A 17179-nucleotide genomic window follows, 5' to 3' on the forward strand; every position below is an offset into this window, starting at 1 on the left:
CAGAGACGTGAAGTGGCAAGAGGACAGCTGCTGTACAGGCTTTTAAATGACTGACGCGCAGCGCAACAAGCAGAACACGCAGCTCGCCAGCAGCAGCAGCAGAAAGACAGCAGATGATCCAACAACATCTCCTTAGTGTGCTTAGTATTGGCCGGGATAAACAGCCGGCCATATACAGTAATCCCTTGTTTATCGCGGGAGATAGGTTCCAAGGCCGGCCGCAATAACTGAATTTCCGCGAAGTAGGGACACCATATTTATTTAATTATTTAACGTGTATTTGGACGTTTTTAAACCCTCCCTGTACTGTTTACAACCCACCCTTTACTCTGTTAATAACAGGGACAACTGTTAAGCAATATGAAATCGGTAGATAAGTTTACAGTTACTGTATAGCGAAGTACACGTACCTATATATGATGTGATGACGGTGATGAATATGCTGTGCAGTAAAAATGATGACGATGAAGGTGATGATGACTTTTACTGCGCAGCTGATGACTGTATTTTACGTCTCTTCAGACGGCGGTGCCATTTCCTGGGGCACCTCTTCCACAGTTTCCGAAGGTATATCCGTAGTAGTTAGTAGGAACTGGCTCTTTTTTGCGAGGCTGCAAAAACATTGTGATCGGCAGTTGCTGCCGCTGCTTCTTTTTCCGGTCAAAGAGCAGCTTGTAGGCGGTCATGACGTTGTCGACCTTGTTGCAAAACTGGACCGATCGAATCATATCATCGTCCCATTCCTGTGACCGCTCTTGCAGATCCTTAGCTAGTCTACAGCCACAGCCGCGAACGTTCTCCCTTCCTTCAACATATCCAGAAGTTTCACTTTCTCAGCGATCGTCATCATTCTTCGTTGGCGTTTAGGCTCAGCACCAGCCTTGGAAGAAGGAGCACGTTTGGGAGCCATTGCAGGGGGTGAAAATTGAAGCGAAGTTCAACACAAAGAAACCACAAAAAAATCACACACAGTACAGTGTAAAGTAAACCGCTCGGCGAGAAAGCTTGAAGCAAAATGGCCGCAACAGAGAGACAAGGGGAGGTGCTGTGGGATCTGGGCATCAGTCAAAGCACCAATCACGGGCCCGATTAGAAAGCGGGAAGCTGTGATTTGTCGTCTCCCTCCCATGTACCAATCACAGCCCGTGTTACAACGCACTTAGTCTCCGAACTTGTTTTGTTGTTCTTAGACTAGGAAATGCTACTACTATATTTAAAAACCCGCGAAAAGTGAACCACGAAGTAGCGAGGGATTACTGTATCACACTATCTATCTATCTATCTGGTGGTCAAAAATCACATCAGCGAGTCACATGGCCACCAAACGTCACTGTCACATGTCTAATGTGAGCCCTAAAACTTAAATGGCTTACCTTTAACTTTGAGAGCAAATCATCACAGCCACGATCCGTGCCCGACATTCATAACCTGCCTTTGTTATGACAGTATGAATCCATTCACTGGCCTGGTGGTCCTCTTGATCCCGTGATCTTTTCTAAACAGCTTTTCCCACTACAGGTTTGTAAGGAGCCACATCCTAATTTTGGGAGCATCAGGTGCAAGACGACAAACAGCCTTGTAAGGAAACTGAGTGAACAGTAAGAGTGAAAAAAACGGAACTAATCTCTTCTTATTTGTACCATATCCAATCTACAGAAAGGTCTAAAAAGCAAACAGAAATATCCTTCGTGGACGTATTACTCAAACTGTAAAAGCCGTTCCAAAAAAAAAAAAAATGGACAGCCCAATTTAATTAATGATAATTGTCTGATCTACATCCCATAAAAATGGTTATCACTTCTCTGTGTTTCAGAATTATGTCTTTTTTTTTAGATTAATTTATTTAAATGAATAAAATGAGAAGAGTTTAATCAATGACGTGATTTAAAAACCCTTGTAAAACCTTTTATTTCTCCTGCCGTTTCCCCCTTGTCCTCTACACCCTGTCCCTCTTGTCAGTCTATTATCACCTGTCAGTTGCACTTTTCCTTCTCACAGCCGAGGACAGTGACTTCACCAGGCCCGTGACATGCGCCGGTTTGTGTACCTCTGCCATTTTCCAACTGCAGACAGCAGAGAACTACAGGGCTGTGTGAAATACCCACAAACACTGGGGTCCTGAATGGGGTCACTAGTAAGGTTCTCCTCTTGATTGCCTAAATTCACCTTCCAATTATTTATTTAAGCTGCCTGTTCCATTACTGTGATAATTTAACTCTAACTTTTTTGTCATCTCTTGGCCTCAAAAATCATTAAGCTGTCATTTTGGGGGTTTTAACGTGGAATTCCGTGGTTTAATTTATTTTTGTTTTGAATTGATTTTATGAACATCTCTTTTTCACTTGTTTTTGCATTAGCGTCACCATTGTTGTTTTGCAGTTGGCAGTCTTACTGTTTGTAGGTCCGTGTCATGTGGTGACAGGATAAAGGTTGGCATCATGCATTTCTGAATCATCTGAATGTTCAAATTACTTGTAAGAACTTGTCGTGTGGCTTATTATATTCACTGGATCACTTGGTGTTGACTCAGTTTGGTTTACAGACTTCAATTCTTGCCTCTCTCATTTGTTAATAATGGCTCTTAATTCTTATAAACTACTAGCCGTCCCCCGCAGCTCCACCCACATAGTAGTGAAACAGGACAAACTTTAAAAATCAATAAAAAAAAACAAAAAAAAAAATGTAATTCTGGCCAAGTGGAAGGTAGGTACGCTCCAACGTCAAACGTTGCCAGTGATTGTGTTCAACTCTGATGGGACAGTGTCCTCCCACGCAGGGAGAAAAGGACATGGCTGTGATATCTCTGCCAATGAGCAGGTACCCTCTAAAACACACGTAGCTCTGATCTCTCTCTCAAAAAACGTCAAATGTTATTCCTTAACAATCTCTAGATGATAATGTCTGTTGAACCAACAGGAATTGCTAGCTAAGTGGAAACAAGGTGCGCTCCAACATGTGGTGAGAGGTAGACTGACTCGAACGGAGGCTGGTGTGAGAGTAAGGAGGCCCTGCCACACTCCTCTCAGATTCGTGGAAATAAATCAGTCCCGCTAACGAACTATGATACTTAGCGTATGATACTTAACGTGATGAGAGAAGTTGTAAAATCAACTGGAATGTTCAAGCTAATTATAGAAAAAGACCCGATCTAAATCCAGCGGCTGGGGGTAGAACCCAGTTGGGATGCCCAGAAGGACCAGAGGAGGGATTACGCCTCCTCCAGACTGCAAGGGGGTGACAGCCCTGCTGGCTTTGGGGACCACGGCAACTGACCTTGGAAGCTCAACCTTATAGGGGCCTGTGGTCACTGCCAGGGGGCACCCCGATGCCTGGAAAGCCCTGGTCCTCAGCACTTCCGTCACACCCGGAAGTGCTGGGGGGAAGATGACCAGGGACAACCAGAGTGCTTCTGGGTGCGCAGCCGGTACTTCCGCCACACTGGGGAGTGCTGGCGGAAGATTATCGGGAGGCACCTGGAGTACATCCGGGTGATTATAAAAGGGGCCACCTCCCTCCGTTGAGTGGCTTGAGTCGGGAACGGCGAAGGATGGAGCTCGGGAGGAGAGGAAAGGAGGCGGCCTGATGAGAGAGAAAGAGAGGCATTGTGAGGCCTGGACTTTAGGGGAGTTTTGGGGGTTGTATATAATATTAGTTGTACAATAAATGTGTGGTGGTGCTTTAAACATGTCTACCTGTCTGTGTCCGGGCCATCTTCCACAACATATATATAAAGATTTGTCCCAAAGCACTAAAGAGTCCCAAAGGTTCGAAACACACTTCCAATAATACCCGAAAAGGGGGGATTTACCATCTAAACACTGGGCTAGATAAGAGGGCTAGCTAAGGATCTTTGTAAAATAAAACATTTCATTCTCACAGAATACAATACAATACATTTATTTATATAGCACATTTTCATACAAAAAATGTAGCTCAAAGTGCTTTACATAATGAAAATAAAAAAAAATAAAAGACATAATAGGAAATTAAAATAAGTCAACATTAAATAACATACAGTAGAATAAGAGTAAGGTCTGATGGCCAGGGAGGACAGAGAAAACAAAAAAAAAAAACTCCAGACTGGCTGAAGAAAAAAATAAAATCTGCAGGGGTTCCAGACCATGAGACCGCCCAGTCCCCTCTGGGAATGCTCTGTTGCACTGTAAAGCCCCAAAGAGCACAAAAGGCATAAAAGAGTTGGCGGCAAAGGTAATCCAAGGTGAACAAAGCCTCAATACGAGAATCCAAAGAATGGCGAAAAGAAGGAGTGAACAGGATGAAAATCCAGTAAATCACAGTGAGCACAATGCAACCTGAAAACTCAACCAAAATTCCCAAGGCGCATTCGAAATGAACCGCCAGGAAACATGGGAGACCTTCTGAATTTATAGGGGCAGTTCCTGACAGGTAAATGGAGGACCACCCACAAAACATATGGAACATAACTTAAAGACACAGACACAGATAGCAACACGTACAAATAACTCAAAAATGTACACCAAAGAAGCCCCTGAACCCCAGCTAAGAGGGAACATTAACCTGCTCGCTACGTCCTTTTTGACCCCGATTTCTGCTTAACATTTTATTGTTTGGCGTGCACATCTTCCTGTTTTTGGCGTGTGCATACTGTCATGCTCATTCCACGCAAAGTTTTATAAAGGAGGGCCCAGGAGTGGAGAGTTGTTAGGTAGCAGTGCCAGGCACTCGTGTTTAACCAGTGCAATTACCGACAGTGGTAGCGTGTCGGTGTCGTGATGGGCTCAGTGAATGGCTTCCAGCTGAACCATTAAGGATGGGCAGCAGAGCTCACCAAACATAATAACAAAAATAACATTTTGACATTAAGGAGTTAAAGTATTACTGTCTACAAAATATTTGCGTTGTGCTCATAATCTTCAAAACATTTCTTATTCACTATCTACTGCTGCATTATGAGGCTGGAAAAAAAAACAAAACAAAAAGAAAACCAACCCTAATGTGTTTAACTTCACTGCTGGTCTATAATGAAGGAGCAGAATGACAGCAAAGCAGGCAGCCGTGCCCCTTGAACGGTGGCGCATTACTCTGCTAATACTACTACTAATAATAGACGAGAGCAAGGCGGGCGATTCACAGCAGAGGCAGCTGGCGAGCACACTGGTAACGTCTCAATTTATTAGCTCACCGGGGAATTCATTAGATACTGTTCATCACAGCAGAAGCAAGTCCGACAGGGATAAAGGGTTAATGATGACTAATACCTAGTGAATAAATAATTAAAAAAAAAAAAAGCAAATGAATATAAATTGCCAATGGTTCCCCTGGAGTACGACATGATTTGTGACTCCCGTTCCACCACTGGTACACGATTGAGTCTGCCACAGCTAATTGTGGACACCAGGAGGTCCTCCAGCTCCCCAAACACCGAACACAAACAGGATTGGGCACAAGTATGAAAGGCAAAAGAGTCTTTAATTGCGGGAAACTCTTCTTGGACAAGTGTTTCCCACCACCACAGCCACAAGTACAATTAAGCACAGTCATAGCACAACTCTGGCTCATTGATGTGAGCTAGGCAGCTCCTTTTCTCTAATCCCCTGGTGATATGACGCTGCAGGTCCAAAACACTTCTGGGAGAGGTTGGAGCTCTACGCAGAAGGGATTCTTAAATCGCGCAGCTGCCCCTGGTGGCCCCCAACAAGTCTGTCTCTCGGGACTACAATACCCAGCATACCCATGTGGGGAACTGAGCCTTGGCTTGCTGCCATCTAGTGTACCAGGGAAGACAAAGCCTTGTGTAAGCTGCCTCCCCCTGTCCTTCCATCCTGAAGGCCGACCATCCCTCACAGTATTCGATTAACATGTTGGTAAGTCATGAATGGCCCTGCATTAATACGAGTGTGTTTGCAGCAAAGGCTTGAGCCCTGTTCCTACCCTGCGCCTGACGATGTCAGGATGGGCCCCCAGATCAAGTGAGTTTGAGGACATTACACTTTATACCTAATTCCCCCATTTTTATCAATTTAGAACGGACCTGCGCAGTGACCATATAGCCTTGACTGATCATTAACTCATTGTGAGGAATTACAAGTGCAATTAAGTGCCCACCACACTAGACTCGGCATCTCATCTTGGGTTTCCTTCTGCGCTGGGCCCACTGTCTACGGAACTGTGGGGGGTTTATAACACATTCCCAGTATTGCAGATCTCTATTCAGTCCTGCATATGCTCAATAAGATGTGGGTCACGTCCCACCTGAAGCAGCCTTGTGCTCAAATTCTCTCTTAAATGCCCGACCACCACCGTCCTCACCTCCTGTGAGCATGCCTGTCATTTCTGAATAACACGTATCCATTTATATGCCATTCTTTCCCACCAGAGGATTCTTCTGTTAGTTCGACTCAACACTGAAACTCTTAAATCTTTTAACTTTAGAACAATAGCTAATCTCTCCCTGGTGCATTTCAACTCAAATATGCACTGTCACAGAAGGTTAGTCCTGACGACATTGGACACAAGGCAGGAAACATGTGAGGATGCCAGTCCAACACAGGGCACATCCTCGTGTTCACTGACACTCTCACTTTTAAACCAACATCATTTACAAATTTTTGGAAGGACAGATACTTGCTTTTGGGGGAGAGCAGCTACAAAAGTCAAAGTTGTAAGATCCCATCAATTCAGCTTGTGTAGTCTAACACAGCGGATAATAAGGAAGAAGGAATGATGAGAATGACAGGCTGCATGCGGCGTTTACATTTTATCAGAGTGTTATATTAGAAAGTGATAAGGATGCAGAGAGGGAGAGCATGCTCACCGGTTACTAAATGGGAACATCACTTTATCAGTCCCTGGTGAAGATTAACAAAGAAATGATAGGAAAGAATATTAATGAATACAAGGCAAAGATCGTTTCAAAAGAAGACGGGGACAGAAAGAAGTGAGAGGTCTACATGAAGAGTGCTGCTGCGCTAACGCTGTATATGTCACTGAGGCGGAATGAAGGAAGAACTCCCATCCAGCTGTCTGTCAGCAGGAGGCCGTGTGTCACGGGCAGTGCCAAACCTGCCAGGTGTTCACTTAACATAACTTAGCCATGCCAGCTTTTTTACTTTCCTTCCATGTTGAAGGTTCTATGTGTACCTATGAAAGCACTTTACTGGAGAGATGCAGGCTGAAGTATGAATCGTGAATAGATAGCAGCTAAAAACAAAGACAAGGAAAACAGACAGCAGCCAAGGGATGGAAACAACTGCCCTTATGTGAGGAAATTCAAGTATCTCAGGAACTTGGTCACAAGTGATGGAAAAATGGATTGGAGCAACAGCAGCTGTCCTCTGGGAACTGTACCTATCGGTAGTGGGGAAGTGGGAGCCAACTCCAAAGACAAAACTCTCTGTTTACCTGTCAATTTATATCCCTGTCCTCACCTGTGTTCATGAGCCGTGGGTAATGACCGAAAGAATGAGATTGTGAGTATAAGCGGCAGAAAGGAGGCTTCTTCACAGGGTGGCTAGGCTGGCACTCCATGACAGAGTGAGAAACTCAGTGACTTGGGAGAGCCTCAAAGTAGAGTCACTGCTCTTCCGGATCAAAAAGAGCCAGTTGATGTGGTTTGGGCATATCATGAGAATGCCACCTGGGCAGCTCCCACTAGAACTTGTGACCAGGCACATACCACTCCGCAATTTCAGAGAGCCTCAGACTGACAGGAGTCAGCTGAAGTGATCTGGGCATGTCTTATGGATGATCCCTGGATGGTAACCCTGAGGCAGACCCAAGACACGCTATCTCTCAACTGGCTTGTGAACACCTGGGAATTCTCCAGGAAGAGCTGGAATCTGTAACTGGGGACAGGTAAGTCTGGGGTGAAATACTTGGCCTGCTGGCACCACAGCAGGAAAAGAACAGTTTGAAAAGGTGAGCACACCGCCTCTTCATGACAGGGGAGATGTAACGAATGTTGGCAGCTGGCCAGGGTAGAATTAAAGTTCTGAAAGGAGAAGTACTGACCATAAAATGGAGAGAATCAAATGGACTGTCGAAAATGGAAGTCAGGATGAGATAAAAGTTCATTAATAAGAAAGGCAGGTCAACACCAACTATCAGAGCCAAAGGTTGTAGTCAAGAAATACAGCAATACAATACAATATGCCACTTGAACAACAAAGGGGATAGATAGATAGATAGATAGATAGATAGATAGATAGATAGATAGATAGATAGATAGATAGATAGATAGATATTGTCACACACGTGTGTTTAGGAGACAACTAAAGGGCTTGAATACTTGTGATTCAATGCCAGAACAGGGGGTGGCGAAGTGGACTAATTTTCCCTCTCGATCTTTTGCAGACCATTCTAAGGAAATCCTGCCTGCTCTGGGGCAGCCAATAACGTAACTTCCGGTTCCGGTATTGATGACATCACTTCCACCACTGGCCTTTAAAGCTGCCATCTTGTCTCAAGAGAATCAGTTCTGTTTTGGACTCAGTTGAATGAACATGTCTTTATTTTTGAATCAGTTTTGCAGCCGGGTACAATTATACTTGTGGCTGCCCCAAACCTTCTCAATGTCTTATAGTCGTTTTTGTGACAATAGATAGACATGAAAGGCAGACAGACAGATATCTTTCTATATAATTTTTAACAGAAACTCTAGAAATATTAAAACAAGCAACAAAAACACACACAAGAATTACACAAAGCAAAAAAAAGCTTCTAAAACCAGCAGACACAGTGAAGTACCATACGGACGTATTGCCGTTCGTATAAAGGAGCCCCTGTACCGTTTCTTGACACACTTCTGCTGACTAATTTGTTGGCTGAAAGCTCTTATTGTAATGTGTCACAAAGATGGCATGCAGTATTGTTCATAATGGCCATCAAATTGGTCTTCACTTTCTCAACTACTACCTCCAGTGGATGAAGAGTGTGTCCCATAACTGAGCTGACCCTTTTAATTAGCTTGTTGATTTGGTGGGCCTCTCTTGAAGTGATGTCACCGGCCCAGCACACCCCACTGACCATCACAGAGTTGTACTGTAGAAGATATGAAGGATGACCTTGCCCATAGTTAAAGAATCGCAGTCTCCGAAGAACAAAGAGCCTGCTTTTTCCTTTCTTCTCTAGTTCTTCTGTGTTCCAAGACCAGTCCAACCTGTCACAGATGTGGACCCCCAAGTACTTGTAGTGCTACATCCCCTCCTCATTCACTCCCTGAATAGTGACCGGGCGTAAAGGCTCTTGGATGCGGCAAAAGTGAATAACCAGTTTTTAGTTTTGCTAATGTTAAGTTGCACAGAATTCTCTTCTCCAAGAAAGCTTCTTTCTATGCTCTGCGTCACTCCCCTCTTGTCAATACACCCCAGTATAAAACTGATTTAAAATGGCATTGTGATGGCATCAATGATATAACAATAAAAAATGGTAACCTACATGAAAAATGCCCAGAAAGTTTAAAAATGAAACAGATAAACTCTTTGGAAAAACCGTTCATGGAAACAGGGGAGACAACAGGCAGACTTACACACAGGGAACAGAACTTGGGTCCATTGCCAGAGAAAAGAGTCAGAAGAAAAGTGCTGATTTTTATTTAATGATTCAGGAGAAAAGAGCGAAACGCAGAGGTCAAAGGATAGAAAAAAACAATGATGAAAACTCCAGTACTCAAAATGCTAACAAGAAACAAAATTCAAAAATACGCAAAAGTTCAGAATCACCAAAAGTACACTTGATTTTAGTTTTGCTTAAATCCAGAAACTTGGACAAAGAGAACCGGTGTATCTTACAGAGCATGACATGACTTTCAGGTGACATGTTAAAGAAAGCAAAGGACAAAATGGAAATCTAAAAGGTAGCAAGGTAGCACATGTGGCGGACAGCCGGGTAAAGGCTCAGGCTGGAACTCCTGCATAATGGAAGGACCGGGGTAGAGAGCGTGCAAAAGGCATTATCTTCCCTGGACCCCTAGATGGCAGCCCACCCCCTGGGTTGCAGCAGTGTCTTGGATTCTCACAGGGCATCATGGGACTTGGAGTTGGCCGACTCAGCAACTCAAGTGCTTATGGACCATGCTAACTGGCCACCGATAGTACTGCCAGATGTAACATAAAAGAAACCCGCCGCCTTCATTTGGGGAGCCAGAGTCGGGAGGAAGGAGGAAAAAGCTTACCAGGAGGAGCAGAGGATGCTGAGTGGTGCTGAAGACAGAGAGAAAAAGAGAGAAAGAGTTGCTATGTGCTGGTGCTTGTGCTACAGTGTCTGTACTTATGGATGCAGTGGGAAACACTTACACGGACTCATTTCCCACAGTAAAAACTCTTTATTCATTTTATACTGCTGTCTGAGCCTGCCTGTGCCGGGTTTGGGGAGATGAAGGCCCCTACAGTCCACAAACGTAAAGCAAAATCCCAAATGGGGAAAAATAAAAATGATCTCAAAATGAGGGCCAAGACAAAAGCAAATCAAGAAACCCAAACACTCCTAACAATCTCCACCCATAAATAAATAAATAAGCCAATCATTATTCTACACTAGTTCATGGCTGTCCCGTCGATCCAACGATGATGCCGTCCATCTCTGACATATAGAAGGAAGAGCCTACGCCAAGGAGTAGTTGATATCAATGGTAGTGAGGGTGCGCCACTCTCCACCACACTGTTTCACTGTCTTCTGAGACTCCATGCGGAAAGCTGTGTGCAGGACGACGAGGAATGGCAGAAAGTTGCACCACTTGGATGGATCCTCGGTTGGACCGGGAGGGTTGGTTGAGTCAGTCTTTGTCAGAGCCTCACCTCTGACCTTTGCTGCCACTGGTGGCCCTACCAGGAGTACATGACTCTTGACAGTATCACTTACCGATCATGCAAACCACTTCGCCACGTTAGCACCCCAACTCGGTGGAGGGTACTCTGCAAATCATTTTCACAACAAATACCAGATCACAATGCACAATGTGTGAAACATGAAAAATGATGTGGTAGTAAGATAAGTAAATGAAATATCACAATTATGATGGCAAAGCCCAAAGGACAGAGCTGGGACTTTATAAACCTTGTGGCACTTAGAAAAGGCAAGCAGCGCCTAAGGGGGCTTCAAAAGTGACGATGAGCTACAAAGACCAGGCGCTGCACTGCATGGCTCCACGTTCATGCAGGAAGCTCAGCCAGCACATCCACGCTGCAGAGACCCAACTGCTCTCTTTTTAGCCTTTCTTGTTTATTTCCTTCAATTATTGCAGCTCACAGAGGTGCAACCTCGACATGGCACTAAACACCTTAAAATGATTGCTTTGGGTCTGAGTTCCTCTTTGCTTGCCTGGCTGCCACATTTACTAAGACATCATATGTGTGATGCGTGCGGCAGGCTATAAGGAGCCGCTCCGGGGATCGATAAATCTGCGGCGTGGGCTGACAACGCTGTTTTGGCGTTGCGCTGTGAAGCAGGTTTCGCTTTTCTGGTTCCTTGGCACATTTGCTAAGCCTAATCACGACACTTCTGAAATCACTTCTAGCAAATCGACACATGTACCGTAGTGATTTTATTTCACAAATGGTTTTGTTCTCTGCTGCTCTACCGCACCTCCGTTGTCATTAACCTGTGGTGATCCTTCAAGTGGTGTGCGAGGCCTGCTGCTTGAAGGCTTTACAGGGAGAAGCACCGTAGTGGCCCGCTCGACTGTGATGGACCCCAGGATGAAGCTGCAAGTCAAAAAATAAAACACGAGGCTTAGGGTAGTTGTTTGGGGCCACGCTTCATTTCTTCCCGACATTCAATCTTCAATGCCACATTGTAAATTGAATGGATATCACACGCATTTGCCTTTATTTGATGCACTGTGGCCTAACGGCTGAACATTACAGCACAAAGATGTGGGTTCAGTTCCCACCAATGATTCACTGTGTAACCCTCAAGCAGTAAGAGCTAATCTCTATGCCCCCTACTGGCAGAGGCGTTGCTCCACAAAACTATCACCAGCTCCATTTGAGGCCCATGAGCTGTGCATATGACGTACTACATTTTCTATTCTGTGATAACTGCAAAGTTTGGACATTGGCGGACAACAGACAGCTCTCCAGTAGGACCGGTGGACCAGGCCGGAGTCAAAATGACATGATTGTTAGTTTTTTTTTTCCGCCTTATACAATTTCTTGTATTAGGAATTTGTTAGTTTTCGCATACCCCTTGGGGTCAGAGCACTGGGTCAGCCATTGTACAGCACCCCTGCAACAATTACAGGATAAGGGTCTTGCTCAAGGGCCTAGGCAGAGTAGGATCTCTTTTGGCAGTGACGGGCATTCGAACCATCAACCTTCTGGATACCAGCACAGATCCTTAGCCTCACAGCCACCACTCCGCTGCTAATAGTTTGCGTGCATGGGTGCAGTTCAGCGTAGGTGAAACGTAGCAATTAGTCTTAAAGAGTTCACTTCATCCCCAGGGTGTTGGATTAGAAAGCACAAGATGTCAGTTCAGCCTTGGGTGACTCACTGTCTGACGATGATTGTGTATCACCTGAGAATCTCATTAGTGAGGCCTAGTGTTTAAGACATTGAAGTGTAAATCACAAGATGCTGGTTTAGCTCCCATCACTGACCCGCTGTCTGAGCGTGATCGATTCATCTAATCGGCCTGAGCTACATTATCCAATTCTAATCCATTCCTGAAAACGGAAAAATAAAAACGCATTCCCGGCTGTCAGAAAACCCCAAAACAACTGCCCCAAATATCACTGAAACAAATGTATGGCCATTATAAAAGCTGTTCACGCATTAATTACCTAAATAAACAAACCTCTAATGAGGTCATGAAGATCAATGGTTCTGCACATTAGTCGAAGTTCGGGATATGCCTGTGCGCAGGGAAGGCTGGGACTCGTCTCACAACAAAATGAAAATTATGTAAAATAAAATTGCACTACTTTTTCAATTGCTTTAAAATATTCCACTTATTTAGAGCCATTTTCCAAAATTACACAGCTATTTAGTGTGCTGTAGCAAAGCGAATAAAGGCAAAGCCTAGCAGGAGGCGGCTCAGAGTGCGTGGGCATTGTGGCCAGCGGCACACACATTAGCGGCTGACAGAGAGAGAGAGAGAAAGAACAAGTTTCTACACGGGCTGGCACCACGTCACAAGGCTAAGTGGCCATAACGCTGAGTGACTTCCAAAATTTTTTCATAGGTGCACTGGCTAAAGTGTGCCATGTAGCAAATAAACAGTCCGGATACCAAATTTGTGCTATAAAAAAACATGAGCTGTTCTAACAAAAAGTTATAGTGACTGCATAAGTGTAAACTTGGACCACAGATCTGGAAATGCCCCTCTTCTACTGAAAACAACTCCCTTCTCAGTGTGCCAGCACTGATGATGGCGCATTGAGTGCAGTCACCAAGAAGTCCTTCGTCGCCTCTTGAATAGATTACTCTAAGTCTCTTTTCAGTCGTCTCCCTGTTATAAACCAACTCCAGCAAGTTTACACACTGTTGTTAGCGGTTTGACGCACACCAGACTTCATGAGCACATCTACACTCATCGACTACGCTGGCCACCTCTAAAGGTTCACTTTATGTTCCAAACTGTCCAGATGACTCACAAAGCTGTCCGATTCAACAAGTCACACTACCTGTCATGACTACCAGCGTACCAGGTAGCTGAACTCCTCTTCTCCAAACTCCCAAGACCACTTGTCATAACCGTTCATTCACCTTTGTGGTCTCCTACTCTCTGGAGGTCTGTCCCTAGGCCTGTTTGTAAGGCTTGTGATGAGCGGCCACGGAATGGAAGGACTGGGGGAGAGAGCATCGCTGAGGCAGCACCTCCCCTGGGATGCTAGAGGGCAGCCCTCCTGGGCGGCTGAGGCACCACGGTTTCCTGCAGGGCATGCTGGGAGCTGGAGTCTGGGGCAGCCCTGTTGTGTTCCGTGGGGGGGCACCAGGGGGAGCTGCAGAGCCTTGTAGAGGACTTCCACTACACCTGGGAGTGATTCCAGTTAATACTGATGAGCCACCTAGAGCACTCCCAGGACCTGAATAACAGGAGCCACCTCACTCCATTCAGGGAGCCAGAGTTGGGAGGAAGTGGACGAAACGTACCAGATAGCAAGTGGAGGCGGAAGGACGGACCGAGAGATGGAGGGAAGGAAGTATTTAAAGGACTGTGTGTTATTGTGATGTGCTAATTTGGTACTGTGCCATGGGGAGAAAGATGGGCTCCCCGCTTGTAAATAAATCATGTGTTGTGTGGCCTGTCTGTGTCGGGTTAGGGCGGCTGTACGCACCCCGGTGGTTCACAGGCTCCATTGATTGACTCATTCAAATCTTACTCAAAGCCTCTTTTTTCCCTTCTTTGTCTTTCTTGCATTTAAATAATTTAAATAACTGGTACTTATCTGCAGTAACGGTGCTAATTCTTATTCTCCCTCTCTAGACTGTTCATTTACTCCGCTGGACTATTCTGCTGTTCATTAATTATGGACAGATTGGCCTACAAGTGCTGTGGTTAGTAGGCGCCGTTTCGGACCTCCACATCCTCAGCACAACTGCACAAACAGCTGTCACGGGTTTAAGTAACCTTTAATTTTAAAAATTGCACCTTTGGAGGACACAGGCAAGTCACAATAGACCAGTCTTTCCTTTTTTCTTTCCTACCTTTTCTCCATATCTCCTCCAACAACAACAACGTTCATTTCTGTAGCACATTTTCATACATAGGATGCTTTACAAGATGTCAAACAAATAGTTACAAAAAAAAGAAAAAACAAATCAAAATTAGGCAAGAATAATAATGCAAAAATAAATAAAGCACACTTACATAAGATAGATATTTAACTAAGAGAAAAACATAAACACAGAACTCTTTTAAGCCTTTAAATGCCAGTCAGTTGGCCAGGGTGGACAGAAAAATTAAAGCAAACCAAACAGGCCAAAAGACCACCCAATCCCCACTGGCCATTCTGCTCAACACAAATATTCTTATGTTTTTTGTTTTTTTAAGGCTTCGTCTTAGAGGATTTGTCACAGTGGGTCTCGTGGCAGGTGGGGATATCCACTTTCATTTAAACATTCAAACACCACAGGGGGCTGCACAGGATTTTGATCAGATGGAAGAACCAGAAAAAGAAAACTCCAGCAAGTGTTGTCTTCCTCACAACTTGGGTGAGATGAGGAGGCCCATTTCATGACAGATGCAGGGGGGGCTACTCCTGGTGTCATGAACATTGCACAAAGGAAGCACTTCTGGGTCAGATGGAAGCCCCTCAAAGCAGAGATAGCCATTCCCTCCAGCTCTCCCTTGTGAGCTAGCAGGGCTGCCCAACAGGACTAAAGTTCCCAGGATGCCTTGTGGGCAAGAAACACTGGCACCTAGAGTACCAGGGAAGCATTAAAAAGGCTGTCTCCTCCGACGTTCCATTTTTATAGTCCCGTCTGGGACGAGGAACACAATCCAGGGACATGTATCTGAACGGTCCAGCAGTTGAAATGTATTCTGGCTTGCTTTGTAAAAACCCCTAGTGATTATACTGTACATTCTATGACAAGTGATCTATAGAATAAAGATGGAATGACTGACATAAAGTGCCTCAGGGTGGTGCTCTATATGGGGCTAAACACCCCAAATCTTGAACTGTTTCTTGTCTTTATTACAAGACATTTACAACACTCCAGCGCACACACCCCTAACCCCACTTCAATGCTCACGATTATAAACTCATCCAATCCGACAGAAACAAAAAGCTTTTCCAAAGAGAACTATGAGTCCTGGTTGACAGATACGGTCGGGACACGATCAGAGTTGGCGTCTAACGGTCACTTTTTATGAGCTTACCGTTCAGTTTGAATGTTCAGCCATTCAAAACATGAGCCCATTGGTGTAGCGAAAACAAAAACTAAAACAGAAATAGAAGCAAAAGACAACTGTTTGGCTGAATACAATACCTGATATTTAAAAATAATAATAAGAAGAAGAATTATTTGAACAAGTACTGTGAACAAGCTGTAAATACTGCAGCTGAGACTAATGAGAGTGACCTTACAGATAGTCAGGAGAGGGCTGGCATCGCCGCTTCTAGCACAACTCTGTGGCGTCACCAACACAGACGACAACAACAAACAATGCGGTAGATGACGAGATGCACTGAACAACGCCAAACCTCGAGCAAAAGGTCCCGTTTCTGGCCTTTTTATTTTATTTGGCACCAAATCGGACAGTTTGATATCCCCTTTCTGCCACAGTCCTTTTTAAAATGTTTAATCAAATTTTGTTAACTGCGAGATCAGACAAAATTTGCCTTCCTGCACTCATTAATCCGTTTGTTTCTCTGAAATAAAAAGCTTGACACAACAGAAAGCTTTGGACTTTTTTTCTACTTCAGTCCCTGTACCTGACTTATTATTCACACTAATGTCCACAATTTGTGAGCATATGATTGTGCCTGCTGGTAAGGAGTGAGATTTGGGATCTTCAAACTCCTGGGGTCCATATGGGTCTTAATCTGGCCCTGACTGACAAGTGCAGTATAAAACAGTTTCTCTTTATTTGTTGCTGCTGCATTTTTTTTTTATTACAAAAGGGGGCTCTCCTCCCTGTTCTCTTCGCTCACCCACCCCTACGATATACAATTTAAAGAGATTGTTATTTTCATGGGAATTGTTACATATAGTATGCATTATTTTCACTTTACTTTAAATCTTTTGTAAAAACAATACTTGTCCTTTATTTCCAGCCCCGGGCATGGTTACATCTCTTTCTCGCAGGACGTATAACGCTGCTCACGTTGTGAAGGGGATGTGGCTGAACGCACGCTAAGGAGATACCATTGGATCATCTGCTGTCTTTCTGCTGCTGCTGCTACTGTTGTGCTGCCCGTCAATCATTTTAAAGCCTGTACTTTTTGCCACTTCGCGTCTCAAGTGTCTCTTGCGGGACTTCAAATTGTCTTCCGAGAAGATCACGTCTCGTTTCCCTAGTCTACCTCCCCAAGATTTTTTTTTTTTATAATAGATATTGTCACACATGCGCTTAAATATGGTAAGCAATACCACCCCAAACCAAAAGGAGGCGCTGTCGCTATCTGCCCTTTTCGGCCCACAGATCCGAGAAGAACCTCAGTGAAAAATGACCCCACCTGTGGAATCCCAGAGAAGGCCACTTTAAAAAGAGGCATGTCCAGAGAATGGCGCCTCATTCTGGACCCAGACGT

General features: G+C 44.6%; 1 protein-coding gene across 2 annotated transcripts in view; it reads right to left on the reverse strand.

Moving 5' to 3' along the window:
- mmp17a (matrix metallopeptidase 17a) overlaps positions 1-17179 on the reverse strand; it is a 198813-nt gene that overhangs the window by 84696 nt on the left and 96938 nt on the right. The window lies entirely within an intron of this gene.

The sequence above is a fragment of the Polypterus senegalus genome, chromosome 12, assembly GCF_016835505.1.
Source record: "Polypterus senegalus isolate Bchr_013 chromosome 12, ASM1683550v1, whole genome shotgun sequence".
In the NCBI taxonomy this organism is placed as follows: Eukaryota; Metazoa; Chordata; class Cladistia; order Polypteriformes; family Polypteridae; genus Polypterus; species Polypterus senegalus.